Raw genomic sequence first — 17,411 nt, 5'->3', positions numbered from 1 at the left:
CTCACATCGTTTGCCATTTTGGTCACTACACAGGGTTTAGTGTAAACCGACGAGACTAAGCTTTGAAGAAGCGGCTGAAGGAGACAGAACTTTATACATTAGAAATGAGGATATTACGAGGAGACACAGTGAAGATATACAAGGAACTTTGAGGGAGGAAGAGGCCATTTGACCCATCAAGCCTGTGCTATATCAACACTACATTCATTCGATCTCACAGTTTATCAACTTAAATTCACTAGGGGTGGGGAAGTGTGGGGATGAGAATAGCGGGGCAGGCACATACATCACCATGTCTGTGTCTGCACGACTGCACTACGATATAAAACATATGTAATGTATGGCAGCGTTTCACAGCTCCTAATGATAACGATAATGAAGGGTACAGACAAGATGGAATCAGGACAGTTATTGTAGTACTAGGAAGGTAGTGACAGAACCAAAGGGAATAGTTGTAGAAGACGGTGATCACAGACATAAGGCCGGTGGATTGTAGACACAGTTGTAAACATAAAATATTCTTTCAGGAAAGTTGGTAGAAGTTTGAATAATAGATAGCATTAAACTGGAATTAGACAGATATCTAGAAGTACTGGAGATAGAGGGGTACATGGATATTGGCAGAACTGGTCGGTAGTTGTATGGGTATAGCCGTACATGATCTAAAACACAATTCCAATTTAGTAAAACAGTATTTGGAGAATAAGGTTACAGCTAGTGTGCTTCAACTGTTACAATGGCCACTCCAGAGTCCGGACATGAGTCTCATAAACGATTACCTGGGAAAAGAGAATAACAAGAGGAACAAGGGAGCAGGAAGTGGTGATAGTGCAGCAGGAGCAGGCAGTGATGAAGGTGCAGCGAGTTCAGGCAGAGGTGAAGGTGCAGCGAGTGCAGGCAGAGGTGAAGGTGCAGCAAGTGCAGGCAGTGGGGAGGATGCAGCAATAGAGATTGGTAGAAATGAGGTATGGGAGAAAGTTTTTGTGGGTGATGAGACTTTTAAATATGTGGATTCTTCATTCTGCAGGAAGGAACGAAGACATGGAGTTCTGTGCAGTTTTGAAGGAGCAGGAGTTAGGGACATTGGAGGAAGGGTAAAGGACATCATATCGGGTCACGGTCGGAAGAAGTTGGTTGTGGTACACGGAGGAGCAAATTATTGAGGGAAAGTTTACTCAGAGGTTTTGAAAAATAGATAGAGGATATTGGGTAAATGGCTGAAAGCAAAGGGTTGTGAGGTCATGCTTTCTGGGATTTTCCCAAGATGAGGAAATGATATAGAAATTATGAGCAGAGCGAAATATGTCAACCGTTGGCGAGAAGAATGGTGTCGGGAGGAAGGTTTTACATTTAAGAAGCAGTGGGAATCATGTCAGGGACAAAGGGAGTGTTTCTGGAATGATGGCCGCATGTTAACTAGAAAGGGGGCAGCAAGGTTTGCAGTGGGAATTGAGGAAGGAATTCAGGCTTTTTTTAGGTCAGTGGAGGGTGGGGAAGCTAGTAAGGAAGGAACTGAAAATCTAATTTTGATGAGTCAGGCAATTTTTTGCAACTTTTTTTCACGGCATTCCCATGTCGCGAAATGCAAAGATATTGCTTTCTTTTTCCCTGAGGATGCAATGGGAGGGAGTTATAAGTGCAACTTTATTGCAACTTTTCCTCATCAGTGCAACTTCGAGTGTGAATCACACTTGGGTGGCTAAATCTGCTAAATGCTCGGGGCATGTGGCGTCGTGCCTGCGTGAAGTGGTGATCAAAAAGGACATTTTGATCGAGTATCACCTGTGCATTGAATGAACTGACTTCCTGTCATGTGTTGCTGTGGTGTTCCTGTTGGCTATCAAGTTGTTATATCTTACCTCCTTTTACTTAAATATCGAGCTTAATCTCTATTATAAGGACGTCAGATTTACTTGCCAATTATGCCCATGGAAGCTGCTTCTTCTATTGCAAAAGTACGAGCCTATGCAGCAGAATTTCCAACGAAGTTCGTAGTAACTTCTGGGAACAGTTTGTTCTGCAAGTTATGTTCTACAGTCGTGTGCCACGAACGTCAGACGGCCATCTCTAAGAAAAGTCTGGGTAGTTCCATATTCTTTCGATTTCAAAATGATGGAGCTCACTCTGATCTTGGGAACTTTCAACACTCTAGAAATTATTTTGTACTCTTCCCCAGATCTAGACCTCCTCATAATTAATTATATCTTGGCATTCTACGGACAGTTCCTTGGACTTCATGGTGGAGTTTTTGCTCTGACATGCACTGTCAACTGTGGGACCTTATATAAAATGGTGTGTTTCTTTATAAATCATGTCCAATCAATTGAAGTGGTCACATGTGGACTCCAATTAAGTTGTGGAGACATCTCAAGGATGATGAAAGGAAATTGGATGCACCTGAGCTCAATTTGGAGTGTCATAATAAAGGGGTTGAATACTTATTAATACAAGACATTTCAGCTTTTCATTTATAATTTAGTTTTAAAATTTTCTGTTTAAAAAAGAATCCACCTTGACATTCTGGGGTATTGTGTGTAGATCAGTGACAAAAAAATCTCAATTTAATCCATTTTAAATTCAGGCTGTAACACAACAAAATGTGAAAAAAACAAGGGGTATGAATATTTTCTGAAGGCACTGTATGAACAGTACACAAATTATTCCCTGGTGATGTCCCTGTGCTTGCTTGCCCCACTTCCTCCATTGTTTTTCATCCCCACCTCTCCTGCATCCCCCACTATCCCTCAGTGAAATTAAATCAAGAATTAGTGTGGTGTTGACAACGCAAAGGCATGATGGGTCAAATTGCATGAACCATCAATCCATCCATGGGGACCATACTCTGTGCAGAGCGTTGGTTCTGCCTAAGCAGTCTTCTTGGCAAGTGAGTACAATCCTGGACGGGTCACCACTCCGACACAGGATACCAGCATGCTGGCACTCATTTTGCCGACCTCGGAATGATGACAGGCAGAGTCAACCCCACCTGGTATTAATTCAACAGCCGAGTGAGATTTGAACTCAGGATCTTAGGATCCCAAGCCCACCACCCCAACCATTAAGCCAACACCAAGCATAAATGGCATGATGATGAACCAAAAGGCCTGGTGTCAGCTTAATGGTTAACATGGCTGGCTTAAGATTCTAGGTTCTTGAGTTCAATCCCCTGTCAGGCCATTGAATTAACAACTGGAAAATTTACTCAGGCTCTTCATCCTTCTGAGGTCGGCAAAATGAGTACCAGTGTGCTGGTAACAGGGACACAGCCAGACCCGGAGGAAATGATGCAGCCAAGCAGCCGCAGGCTGCATACAAATAATTAATGAAATAATGAACCAAAGTTTCTTGTATATGTCCTTATATAAGAGAAAAAAGTTTGGACTCAAATAAATTTGTCCTCTGAAGGAAGTGCTCTTTAACCTCACACTCTGTTCTGAGCAACAAAAGAATGAAAGCAAAATTTAAGGAGTCTTTTGGTTTTTTTCTGTCATTCTCTTTCACCACTTTTATTACACTTGACAGTGGCAGCCTGCTCCACTCCACTCCATTACTTGCTTTCCAAAGTCGTTGCCTTACATCTGGCCCAATCACACATCGTTAAAACCCATGCAAGCAATTTTTCATTCGTTGTGAAGATTTCCTTTTTGTCCGAAAGGTATAATTTGATATTCAGTAGTGTTTGAAATTTTCACCCAATTGCCTGCACAACATGAGTGCATTTCATCAAATGCACACCATTTACTGAGTGAGGCACTGTGCACACACTTTCCATCCATGCGTGGGTCTACGCCAGGGTTTCAAAATCGGAATACTTCTCCATCACGCCCTAGCTAGGAGGATTTCACACACAATGGCGATCATTATCTCTGCAGGTTCTTACTCGCAATACGACCTCAAATGTACTCTTTCTTTTTTTTAACCTCTATGTATGCAACAAGTCAAAATCATTCACAAGGGAGGTTGTTTTACCCATCCTCAATTTATATACGTGCTTCTGTAATCCATCACAAACACACATAATTGTACAAAATCAACCCCCAAATAAACTGATTGAGAAAGTAATGGAGCTGTGGAACACCACATTGATATTACAGCACTCAGAAGGAAGGATTGAAATACGAGGGGTGAAGATAGATCACAGGATCTTCCAGGGTGATAGCCTTTCACCCCTCCTATTTTGCCTGGCCCTGGATCCACTGAGCAATCTCATTAATGAGCTCGGACATGGATGTACCCAAATGTCTAATAAGAGAGTGTCCAAAGAGATACGGAAGGTGACACATCTACCTGACATGGATGATCTAAATCTCTTTGCACCAAAAGACAAAGAATAAGGGCCAATACCCCTGGGCGCTCACCTGGCAGAATAATGATACTGAGGATGAAGTAAACGTGGGACAGAATCTGCAAAATGCACCAATGAACCAATGTTAGAGAAAATACCTATTTATTTATTTTTAAGGGGGAAACCCCTCTACCCTGGTAAATCATTGACCCAGATTTTTAAAAGTGTCAACAAATTTTGGTACATCAGGGGTGATGAAGGTTGTGGTAAAGTTTCATCGAAATTGTGTGTGTGGTTTCGGAGAAGAAAGCAAATGCATATTTTGGGGGGTAACCCCCACCCACCGTAGACCCCTTTAGACCCCGACCTGTTTTTTTAATGGTGTGAATAAATTTTGTATATCACAGGTGATGAAGATTGTGATGAAGTTTCATCAGAATTGCTTGTGTAGTTTCTGAGAAGAAAGCAAATACCTATTTTGGGAGGCAGCCACCTCAGACCCTCTTAGGGCCTGATGTGTTTTTTTAATGCCATGAACAAACTCTGATGCACACATGGTGATGAACGTTGTGGTAAAGTTTCTTCAAAATCCGATGTTTAGTTTCAGAGAAGAAGTTGCAAGGATTTGTGGACTGACAGATGGACGGATGACTCACCATCCCATAAGCCCCATGGAACTACTTTCCAGGTGAGCTAAAAACGAACTGCAGTTTGAGGCGGTCCTGGGCTCAGGGACGATCCTGAAAAGAGCCCTCGGAACAAAACTCTGAGAACAACAAAGTTGAACAGCTTGGTCTATGAACTGTGATTCCTTACTGAAGCGATGGTGGATACTTTGATTCCTGGGACAACTTCGTTACATCTCCAAAAACCTGCAAATGGAGATAACAACCAATGACACACACACACACACACACACACACACACACACACACACACACACACACACACACACACACACACACACCTCAGTAGCATTATGGTTAGAGCGTCTGTTCGTTCTGAATCTGAGAGTTCGGCAGCTCAAGCCCTGGCCAAGTCAAACCAATGATTAAAAAAAAAAAAAGGTATGTGCTTCTTCCTTGCTTGTGTTTCGACATGTAAAAAGGAGAGCACAAAAAACAACCATTGCACAGGCTTGGCTTTCTGCATCATAGAGCAGCATTGAATGGCTTAATTGGTACTATATAAATTCTGTGGATTATCATGATTATTATTAGCTCCAGTTGGACTTTGTTCGAAACGAGGGGGGGGGGGGGAGGCTTATGGATTTGGTCTTGAATTTCGTGTGTGTGCGTGTGTGCGTGCACCCACAACCATATATAGGACATGTGTGGACCAATTTTATTTGTACTTGGCACAAAGACAACATATGATGGTATACATGTGCAAATCATTTTGTTTCACGATGTGATCAATGATGACCGACTGGCGGCCATTTTAGTTGTAAAAAAAATACGGTGTTGAACACGTCCTCAACCATTTCACAGACATGCATTTACCGATGTTGTTCACACTTGGCACACAGATAATGACTGATGGCTCACATATGCACTACATTTTTTTTATGATCAGATCCAAGATAGCCGACTGGCAGCCAACGTGTTACTTAAATGTGTCCCCAACCAGTTCTCAGACATGCATAGTCCGATTTTATTAAAACTTGGCAAAAGCACATTAGATGATGGGATACTTGTGCCACTCACTTTGTTTTGTGATCTCATCAAAGATGGCTGACTGGTAGACTGGCGGCCATTTTCGTTGAATATAAATATGAGCTGGATTTTTTTAGTTTTAGTTGTATTAGTTGGACATAAACATTTTAGTTGTACATAAATATGACTCTGTGCAGCACAATTACTACAATAACGGGGTTCTGACATTTTATGTCATTTTTACGATTATTATTATTATTATTATTAGTGTTGTCATTATTATTATTATTAAAATATTGAACGATTATTTTTTGATTTCTGCATTTTCTAACATTCTTCCACTATTAAGAGTTCCACTTTAAGTAACACATGCTGGGAGTGGACACCGCACATCACAGAGCTATTAACGGTCCTCTCCTGCATTGCACATCTAAGAATGCAGTTCCTTCTGTTTCATCCACAATTCCTTGTGTGCAAAGCATGAGAATGTCAGCTTTCTTAAAAATTGCTTTTATTTTATTTACAAAGAATATAAGCTGCATTATGCTTAATGTTACATTCAAAACTGGAGTGGTCCAGAAAATATCCAATTTGTCATTTTGTGTGATGTCCCTTTTTCTTTAACGTCATCTTCTTTCGTATGCTGCACATGGTTGCAGGTAGCATCATTTGCTGGGGACGCAGTTATACCGCTTATACAGTGCCCCATGTAGGTTAGAGGAGGAATTTGTCGTTTGTTCAGGGTGCTGGCAATAGCTCGCTTACTCTTTGTGATGCACATTGTGGGATCTTTAAAATCCACCAACTAATGTCGGCAGACAGGACGTCCAATTTAACATCCATCCGAGGGGCGGCACACACACTAATGACACACCATGTCTTGTGAAACACCAACGTGACGTTTATAGCTGAGTTGGGATTCAAACCCAGGCTGAAGAACTTTAGAGGTGAGTGTGCGTACCTCTCGGCTATCCTGTCAACCCACAACGTACATGTTGGCAAGTAAAGACAGTAAAAAAAAAAAAAAATAAAGGTGTGAAAAAGTGAGAGGATTTCATCACTCAATTTACCAGGGACCACCACCCACAAGGTCAATGAGTTTGCATACAGGCTTTGGATGAATGTACCAACCCCTTCATTAGAAGATGAATGTAAACAAAGACAGTACCATGAGTTATAATCCCAGCAAAAGTGCCATGACGTGGACGTTACCTTCACTGGTGTGGACAGGTAGTGATAGATAGGACCTGCAGACAGGTTGTACAAGTGACGAGGGGGATGAGACAACGTGGTTAAAAGAGGTGATGAGATGCGTCACTGGCTAAAGACGAGCAGTATGAAAGGAAGCAAATTCCTTATCGCTGGCAGGAGTCCATTTTGGCAGACAGGGAGAGAATACGAAGGATAAAGCTTGAATGGCTGTGTATGGAATAATGAGACATGGAGTGAATGTGGATTGCTGATTCACAGGGCAAATATTTTAACTTTAAAACCGACCTGCCAACCTCCCTTTGACACCACAGGGATGTGAACCCACGGTCTTTGGCTCTTTAAGCAATTAGCAATGAGCTGGGTGGATTGGATGGGGTGGGCAAGAGAAGAAATCTCGTGATGACAGCACAGGCAAGTTCACCGAGCCATAGAAATAGCAGCCCAATGAAAATTTCAAAGGGAGATTAAACCAAATGGCTTTCTTTCCTGACATTTAACCCTGCCCTCCTGTCGTGCACATAATACGACTTCAAATGGACTTTTAATTATCTTTACCATTGGCGAGGAGAGAACACACAAACCCCATTCATGATATATATATATATATATATATATATATATATATATATATATATATATATATATATATATATATATATATATATATATATATATATATATATATATATATACACATATCTCTGAGCACACGCAGCAAACTCCAACCTCGACAACCTTAATAACAAATAATTATACAACTTATAATCACGTGCTTTTACAGGCGCCTCGTCTGTTTCGCACCCTGTAATTTCTTGGCTTCTAAAGCCCCACTAATGAAACACAAGCACAGCACCCCAGTAATCTCTCAAAAGAAAATGGCAGTCGGTGACTCTGTTTCGATATATGGAAATGGGGAGTGTTACAATTTCCCTGCTTTAATGGACTCTCTGCTCTGGGACCTACATGCAAATTCACACATAATACATTTCATAGCGTTAAGTTGTTAAGCCTTTTAGGCCATCAGTGAGGCCTAAACGCCTTTGCAGGGCCTTGAGAATAGCAGATTACCATGCTGGGTGGGATTTGAAAGCTGAATGACAGCGATAATAAAGGGAACGATTATGAAACTACGCGTGTCTTTTTCTCCTTAAAGATTACATGAATAATATATTTGTGCAGAAATCAAAGGTCAGAGACGATTGGTGTTAATAAGGGGATCGGTTTGAAAGAGCTGTGAGCCCGAATTGCCTTCAAATTTCTTTTTTTCTTTTTTTTTTAACCACACTCACCCATCCCACAGCCACCCAGTCTTCAAACCACAAACTACAGCATTCACTCTTGATTGTTCATATACCATGCAGTCCATTTCACAGATTTTAAAACACCACATTGGTCGATGCATTCATACTGAATGTGAATGTATTCTCTGCGTGGGAACAAAGTGCTTCAGAGACGCTAATGAATAGTTCGCGTATTTGGACACGTGGAGGGGCTCCAGGGACAAAGCAGACCATCTCGAGCCAGCGCTTGAGGACCCACGCACTCCGAACTTTGTTCAACTCGTCGCCACGTACGTAATTGTTTTTCTTCTGAATGATGGATGCGCCTTGTGTGCAGACATCGACTGCTTATGAATAGTCGTCTTTCGAAGAATGTTTAACGACTCAGACGTTTCTGAAACCACTTATTTGCCGATCTGAAATATTCCGTCATCTAGCTAGGCCAGACACGCCCATTTGGATGTGCGGACCAATGTGAGTGCATGTTCAATTAAGGGCCTAGTTGGGCCTTGTCTGCTGAAAGACTATTGTTTTTTTTGCAGACAAAGGAATAAAAGTGGAATGATAGTGCAAAAGGATTCCTCTGCACGTTGAAAACATTGTAAGATGAATGACAGGTTATCTTATCTGGATTTGGATATCTCATCCTGAGCATTTTAGTATCAAAGCAACATGATGCAGAATTGCTTCAAAACTACATCTAATTTTTAACTCACCTGGAACACGTCTGTCCATCCCAAAACACTTTCAACTTCTTCTCTGAAACTACACATATGATTTCGATGAAACTTTACCACAACATTCATCACCATGTACGCACCAAATTTGTTCATTGCATTACATAAAAAAAAATCCTGCCCAAAGGGGTTCTACAGGGGTTGCTCCCCAAAATAAGTATTTCCTTTCTTCTCATAAACTACAAATGCAATTCTGATGAAACTTGATCACAACTTACATCACCTGTAACATGCCAAAGTTTGTTCACGGCATAAAAAAAATTAACAAAAATGTGGGTCTGAGGGGGTCGAAAGAGTAAGTTTATGGTGGGGGGGGTTGCCCCCCAGAGATATTTGCTTTCTTCTCAGAAATGACACACACTTCCGATGAAACTTGACTACAACCGTCATCACTCGTGGCATACCAAAGTTTGTTTATGACATTAGAAAAATCAGGCTCTAAGGGGATTATCTGGATTTGGATATCTGGATTTCATGTAAGGGTGGTTGCCCCACAAAATATGTATTTTCTTTTTCTCCAAAACTATACACAATTTTGATGAAAATTGACGACAACCTTCATCGTGTGTGATGTACCAAAGATTGTTCATGCCATTAAAAAATTGTCTAAAGGGGTCTATGGGGGCTTTCCCCACAAAATGAATCATTCAGACCAGGTCACTCTACACTGGATATGCTGCTTCTGCTCTCCCAAAAATGGATGGAGATCCTCAATGCCAGACATGAAATCAGAGCCATCTCCCAAAACATATTGCATGCCTTAAATATGGTCTGGCACTCTGGCCTACTCTGTCCTGCTCACCAAACTCTCTTCCGATGGTATCCAAGTACATCTCCACTCGTGGCTTGCAGACTTCCTCCAATGTCATAGCCAACGTGTGGCCCTTAATGGAGTTCTCTCATCCCCTCTTCATGTCCAGGCTGGAGTTCCTCAAGGCAGTGTTCTGGGCCCTGTTCTTTTTCTGGTTTTCATCAATGATCTCTCTAACTCTCTGGAGAATCCTCTTTATCTCTTTGCTGATGACTCCATTCTCTGCTGTACCATCTGTCATCCCTCAGATTGGCAAGCAGCAGCCTCTTCACTCTCTTCAGATCTATAAAAAAAATCACAAGCTCGTTCAACACATAGAACATGTCCTTCAATGCTGATAAATCTCATACTCTCTCAATGTCTCTCTCCGAAAGGACCGTCTGGAACCCCCCCCCCACCATCTACTTTCTGAACAATCCTCTTGAAGAAGACCTTTCATTCAAGCTTCTGGAATACACTATCTGCCATGATCTTTCCTGGGAAAGCTACATTTCCAAGCTGGCCTCCAAAGCCAGTCACCAACTGGGCATGCTCCATCATGCAAAGTCCTTCCTTGGCACATCTGAGCTCCTAACCACATACAAAGCATTTGTCTGCAGCCTGATGGAGTAATGCTCTCCCCTCTGGGCTGGTGCTCCCACCTCTCACCTTTCTCGGCTTCACGCTGTGGAAACCAAGGCATTTAGGATAATTTGTATTTCCTGCGATGAGGCTGAGTCGTTGGGTCTCTCACTCTCTCAACGCTGACAGATAGGTGGTCTTTCTGTCTTCTACCATCTCCTCTCCATCCTCGCCCCCCTCCCCCTTGCTCTGTCTGAGATATGTCCCCCCATATTTCCACAAGCCGCTTATCTTCCTCCATCCAAAACCAAGATCATTTCTACCCCTGCTAATCCACCTCCTTCAAATTCCCTGCATTCCTTCCTGAAAGTCCCTGTCGTGTAAGGACATTGAAGTCCCTGTCGTGTCCATATTGTTTACCATGTGTACCGCCACCCCGATCCCTTTCCCATCCACAGATCTCCTCATGTCTCTGTTCCCCACTGTTTTTTCCTTCCCCCTCCTTCCCCTCTTGTCTCCTGCTCCCCTTATTGTGCATTCTGTGTGTCATCTATCACGCGAGCCTCAACGGTGCGCACACACACACACACACACACACACACACACACACACACACACACACACACACACACACACACACACACACACACACACACACACACACACACACACACACACACACACACACACACACACAAAAAATAGGTATTTGCTTTCTTCTCCGAAACGACACACACAATTCCAGTGAAACGTCACCACAACATTCATCACCCGTAATATACCAAAGTTTTTTTTCCTGACATTATTAAAATCGGGCTCTATGTGGGTGTAAGGGGGGTGCTCCCAAAAATATGTATTTGCTTTCTTCTCCGAAACTGCACACACAATTTCGATGAAACTTGATGACAACCCTCATCAAGGCCCTGTCACACCTTGACGTTTTAGCCAGTGTATGCCGACGTATGAAAAATTTGGTGAATACGCTGGCACACGTCGAATACGTTATGGGTAAGTTTTGTATACGTTAAGAGCACGCTGAAGCACGCTGGTATACATCGAAGGATGCCGAGCTCGTCGACAAATTTTAAGCATGCTCAAAATTTTTCGACGTGCTCGGCTTATGACTCACACGTTCCGCATACGCTGGCCATAAGTTGTAGGCACGTTATGCGATCGTTGACACACGTCACTTGTAAGTTACTCATCAGTCAAAATATGTCGAGGTAATGTCTAGCGTACCCGAAACTTATTTCTAACATATGCGTAACGTGCTTTGAACCTATGTGTAACGTATCTCAAACGCATATTGACGTATGTAGACGTATTTGACGTCTGCCGGACAACCACAGAATTTACTGAACGTGTTTCTAACTTACAGCTACCGTATAATGGCGTATTGGCAGCGTTTCGGTGAATTGGTATATAAAAATGGGTTCACACAGGAGGAACGCGTCAGTGTTTCAGACTCCATGGTGAGTAGATGTCCATGTCAGTAGTATCAGCAGTAGTAGTAGTAGGAGTAGTAGTATTAGGTGAGCGCATCAGTAGTAGTAGTAGGTCCATGTGAGTAGTAGTAGGTGAGCGTGATGGGGAGGATGTGGGTGATGATGGATCCTCCTTGCGTCCGCGTCCACGGCCAGGAGACTTCTTTGCAGCATTCTTCGAGGTTTTCTTCGGCATGACGGTGATGTTGACACTTCGATGTCTCGTGTGGTTATGATTTGTATCGTAGAGCGGCAGCCTTTTAATAGGCTGCGCCACGTGACCGTCGGCGATACGCTGCCGCGCGCTATGCATAAGTTTGACTATCGTTGGGCATAGGTTGTGAACGCTGACAACACGCAAAGCATTCGCTGGTATAAGTTATCTATATAATAAGTTATCGAAACGTTCTGTGTATGTTACTAATACGTTATGCATACATCCAACTCGTTATGAATACGCCCAAAACTGAAAACACCATCAATAGTTCAGCGTACGCCAGCGTTTTACATGCATTTTGATACGTTGCCATACGCTGGCTAAAACGTCAAGGTGTGACAGGGCCCTTACCCATGACATACCAATGTTTGTTCATGCCATTAAAAAAATTCCATGTCTAAAGGGGTCTATTTAAGGGGAGGGGGGTTTGCCCCCCAAAATCGTATTCGCTTTCTTCTCTGAAACCACACACACAATTCCGATGAAGCTTCACCACAACCTTCATCACCCTTGATGTACCAATGTTTGTTCATGGCATTTAAAAAAATCCATAGATATTTGCTTTCTTTTCCATTACATATTTTGTGGGTCATCCATGCCTATCAGTGGTTCCCTAGTAATCTTATCCAGCCGCCATCAGGTGAGTACCCAGGGGTATTGCCCCTATGTTTATCTTCTTTATGGTTGCAATTAATTTAATTATGTATTGATTATTAGTGGAGTCTTTAAAAAAAAAATCCTGCTTATTAACAAATATATATATATATATATATATATATATATATATATATATATATATATATATATATATATATATATATATATGGTGTTCCAAAATGACGTGGACAACTTTGGTCGTCAATATATTTAGCACCACAAATGGTACAAAAACTCATAAAGTTTTCTTTGCTATTAGTTCTGGTAGTTTAATGTAAAATAAAATGGCGACTCCACAGGAGAAATCTCAGTGAGTTGAATAGTTCATCGAGATGAGATCCGACATGCAAGCTCAGCGTTATTTCCGTACAAGGTATAGAAGAATGTCATGTCATGCTTTCTTTCGTTTTTGAGCCCGATCTCCCAATGGTGAAGAATCACTTTAAAAATTCTAGTAGTCGGATCCGGATCTGGATCTTCACCAAAATCGAATCAATTCATCATGGTTACACTCCCAACCTGTCCTCCAAGTTTCACTCAAATCCGTCCAAAACTTTTTAAGCTATTCTGTACACAGACAAACAAACAAAGACAAACAGACAGACAGACAGAAAGGGGTGAAAACATAACCTCCTTCCACCTTCGGTGGCGGAGGTTAAATACGTTCACCGTTTTCGTGCTCCGGTAAGTGGTGTACAGTATGTTCCTGTCCCTTGAAGATGTATGGTTTTAAAAATAACGTTGTGTTACTCTGTAAAGGATCAATTTGCTTTGAGAAATGGAACTTTACAATGCTCGAGCTTTCTGCCTCCCTCACGGCTTCCATCCGTCCAGTTTTTACACAAATTATTGTATTAATACGCTAGGCCATATTTTGTGGATGTATCTCCTCCGAAACTGCCGGACGGATTGTCGCCACTTTGGGAACGCGGGTGATCTGTGGTCTCATGAACAGCATGGGCTATGTGAGATCGCGCCAGACGGACGGGTTTGGGAATTTTGGGCGATTTTTCTAATTTTTACATTCATTTGCATGGCGACGTGTGACGTCACAGCTGAGAGGCGTTATGACGTCATGACATCATCGGTCATTCGCCAACGTCATAACGTCTGTCGTCGACAGACCGTCACCGCTGAGAGGCGTAATGCCACTCCTCGAAAACGGCGTCTGCAATGTAAAACCCTCTTCTGCACACGCTGACTACCTCAGAATGTGAATTTGAAACAAAAAATGTAACAAGAAATGAAAGAAATTCCACAAATCACATTGTGAACACTGGATATATTGACGTTCTAACGAACCGTCACTTCAGAAACTTCGCGCAGAGCCCGGGTTTGGCTCGTATTCATTATTGACTGTGACTGGATATTTGATATCATATATAACTTAAAGGGGAACCCAAACGCTCAGACCACCTCGACGCTAATCTATCCCTGTGTCTTTTCTTAGATTTATAGTCGGTAATTTTGAGATTAAAAGTCGAATTCTTCTTTTTCTTCTTCACACTTTGCCGTGACGTCACAATCGGAAGTTGACCGCCATATTTGTATTGTAATGACCGGGTTACATCGTGGTCCGATTGAACCCAACGGAAAAGAAAATTTTCGATTTTCCACAAATCTGCTGATCGTCGATGCATCTTTGGTGGTTGCATAGTACGGTCAGGTCATCCGCCATGACTGAGAAAGGATGCTGTGACGTGTCCGGTGTCCCCCACGATGAAGCGGAAGAAACAACCGTCGCATTAACTGTCGCACAATCTTCACCGAGTTGAAATTCTATTACATGCTTGAGAGAAGACTTTTTACATGTTTGGGTGATGAGACCCCTTAACATCCCGATGGCCCCAAACACCCATAAGACCCTCAAGACCATTGAATTCCCCAAACACCATCAAGACCTCTTAAAACCCCGAATATCCCAAAGACCATTAAGATCCCAAAGATCCCCAAGACCCTTCAAGACACATAAGTCTCTTTAAGACCCTCAATACCCCAAAGACCCCTCAAGAAACACAAACAGGCATCGTCTCGCAATCTAATAAGATTCATTGGATGTATGCCTGTCTGTCTGTCTGTCTGTCCGCGTTTTTTTGCAAAGACTGCTGGACCGACAACCACCAAATTTAGCACACAGACAAAGTCCTAAGTGTATTTTCATCCACAACCTCAGCCTTTAAAGACCCTCAAGAACCATGAGACAGTTTTTTTTACATGCTTGAGAAATTAGAATACATGCTTGAGAGAAGACTTTCTACATGCTTGGGAGATAAGAACCCAAAGACCCATAAGACTCTTAAAACCATTGAATTCCCCGAACACAAATGAGACAATTTAAAATCCCGAATACCCAAAGACTCATTGGACCCCAAAGACGGTTAAGATCCCGAAGACTCTCAAAAACCCCAAAGGCTCTTTCTGACCCTTAAGACCCCACAGACCCCTTATAGCTGGAAGACCTCAAAGACCCTTAAGACTTCAAAGACCATTAAGAACTGTAAGACCCCCAAAGACCCTTTAAGACCTCAAAGACCTTTCAGACCTTAAAAACACTCAAGACCCTTAAGACCCCGTTACCCACTGGTGTTCTGGCTCTCCTGCCCCCTACACACTTTCCACCGCCACCCCATCGGTTCTCCTGCCCCCGATTTTCCTGCTCCATTCTCAGCTCTACTGGCTCTCCTGCTTCTCCCACTGCTGAGAACCCCCCCTCCCCCCACCCCCAACCCGGGCAACGCCAATTAACCCTGGTAATAGTAGTAGCAATAACAATAAAATACTCGACTACGCCTGGAACGGGCTTCTCACACCTAACGTTCGCCATGTTGTAAAGATCAACATGAAAATGATTGAAACACGGACATGGATTCCAAAATGAAAATGATTGTTACAAAATAATATATATATATATATATATATATATATATATATATATATATATATATATATATATATATATATATATATATATATATATATATATATATAGCATTTCAACACATCGTTGTATAAGAATGATGTCATGTCACAGCACTACATTTTTCATTTTACACCAATTAACAACGCCGCTGAAAATGACCATTAATATAAAAAGAGGGCACGATCAGCAAGTCCGTGGCCTGACATCAAAAATCCATGTGTGAATTATGAAACGGTTATTTTAATAAAGAGTACTTGTACCTTCATTTTAACCATTTCACTGAACAATCAGCATTTATTTATTTATTCCACCTCCCCTACCTCCCCTAAATTAGGGAGTCCAAGCCACGTTTTACACCCAAATGAAGACCACAAGGGTGGGGTCCGCGCAGTTTCCCGGAGGAAACCGAGCGAGGAACGTACCTCTGATACCTTCCACCATGCTGGCAACACGTACGATCTCGGTCAACCTCCGACACGTACCGGTCCCGCCCTTATATTGGGATCGGAGCCCTCCAACCATCGTTGAATTTCCAACCTGTCTTTGCCTTCACTTCTGAATTCCCTCCAAACACCTGATCACTCCTCCATCGACCACTTTGCTTCACTAAGTGGTCCGTTTGCTCATGCATTCAAACTCAGGGATTTCAGTGAAAATTTCAGCCAAGTTAAGTTAAGGTAAAAGTAAAAGTACGGAATGACAATATTTACCTGTGGGCAATGTTTGCATTTAACAACAGACTGATTTAACCCCGATAGCACAAATACGACACAATGATATAAGACCAACGATATCCGACTCAGGACAAAGTGGGCGTGTTTATGATGATTAAAGATAAAACCCCGCCCATGGAGGGGACTGATTCGGAAAACAAGATATTAAAACACGTATAGTTCGCTCATTTCCCCGGAGAAAAAGCCCCGTAATTCAAGCCGGCCCAGGACACACACCATACTGATGTGCATATAAACATCACACCTTTCGTGGGGTTTAGTGAACAACATGCTCAATGTTTTCAGAGAAAGCAAAATCTTACTTAAACATTTAAACCTTAAGTCCAATAAGTCTTGTGGTTCCATTCCCAGTGGCACTTCAATCATATTTTGGTGTTTATCTATCTATAATTCCAGCAGTGTGTGTGTGTGTGTGTGTGTGTGTGTGTGTGTGTGTGTGTGTGTGTGTGTGCGTGCGTGTGTGTGTGTCTGTGTGTGTGTGTGTGTGTGTGTGTGTGTGTGTGTGTGTGTCCGCTGTTTCTCGACAACAACTGGTCTGATCTAATTGAAACTTGCCAGGTATATTTCTGGGGACCTGAGTATGTGCCTTTTCAAGGTTTGATATTAATAGGACAAGTGCTTCCCAAGTTATGGCCATTTATTTACCAAACCAATGACAGAACACTTTGCTGCGTAGGCGTGGCCGATGCACCATTTAGTTACCAATCACAGGACACGTTGCTGCGTCGGCATGGCTGATGCGCCATTTATTTACCAACCAATGAAAGGACACGTTGCTGCGTAGGCCGGTGCGCGGCCGGCCGACGATTACATCACGTGCCGTGCCGGTTACGATGGGGATCGGTGCCCTAGTTACCG

General features: G+C 42.4%; 1 protein-coding gene across 8 annotated transcripts in view; it reads right to left on the bottom strand.

Annotated features, from left to right (window-relative positions):
* LOC147016926 (uncharacterized) overlaps positions 1-16,599 on the bottom strand; it is a 326,657-nt gene extending 310,058 nt beyond the window's left edge. For 4 of the 8 annotated variants that reach the window (XM_085846169.1, XM_085846171.1, XM_085846168.1 and 1 more), the window contains exon 1: positions 16,242-16,597. The gene's annotated coding sequence lies outside the window, so the exon portion shown is untranslated. Of the gene's footprint in view, positions 1-16,241 lie in introns of all 8 variants that reach the window. The other 4 variants (XM_085846167.1, XM_085846165.1, XM_085846166.1 and 1 more) reach the window with 2 other exon arrangements.
* Positions 16,600-17,411: the final 812 nt, after the last annotated feature.

Source organism: Eptatretus burgeri, chromosome 11 (assembly GCF_056783735.1).
Source record: "Eptatretus burgeri isolate ZD-2024b chromosome 11, Ebu_testis_v1, whole genome shotgun sequence".
NCBI classification, from domain to species: Eukaryota; Metazoa; Chordata; class Myxini; order Myxiniformes; family Myxinidae; genus Eptatretus; species Eptatretus burgeri.
Note: the sequence above shows the minus strand (reverse complement) of the source record. Positions and strands in the feature narration are given on the sequence as shown.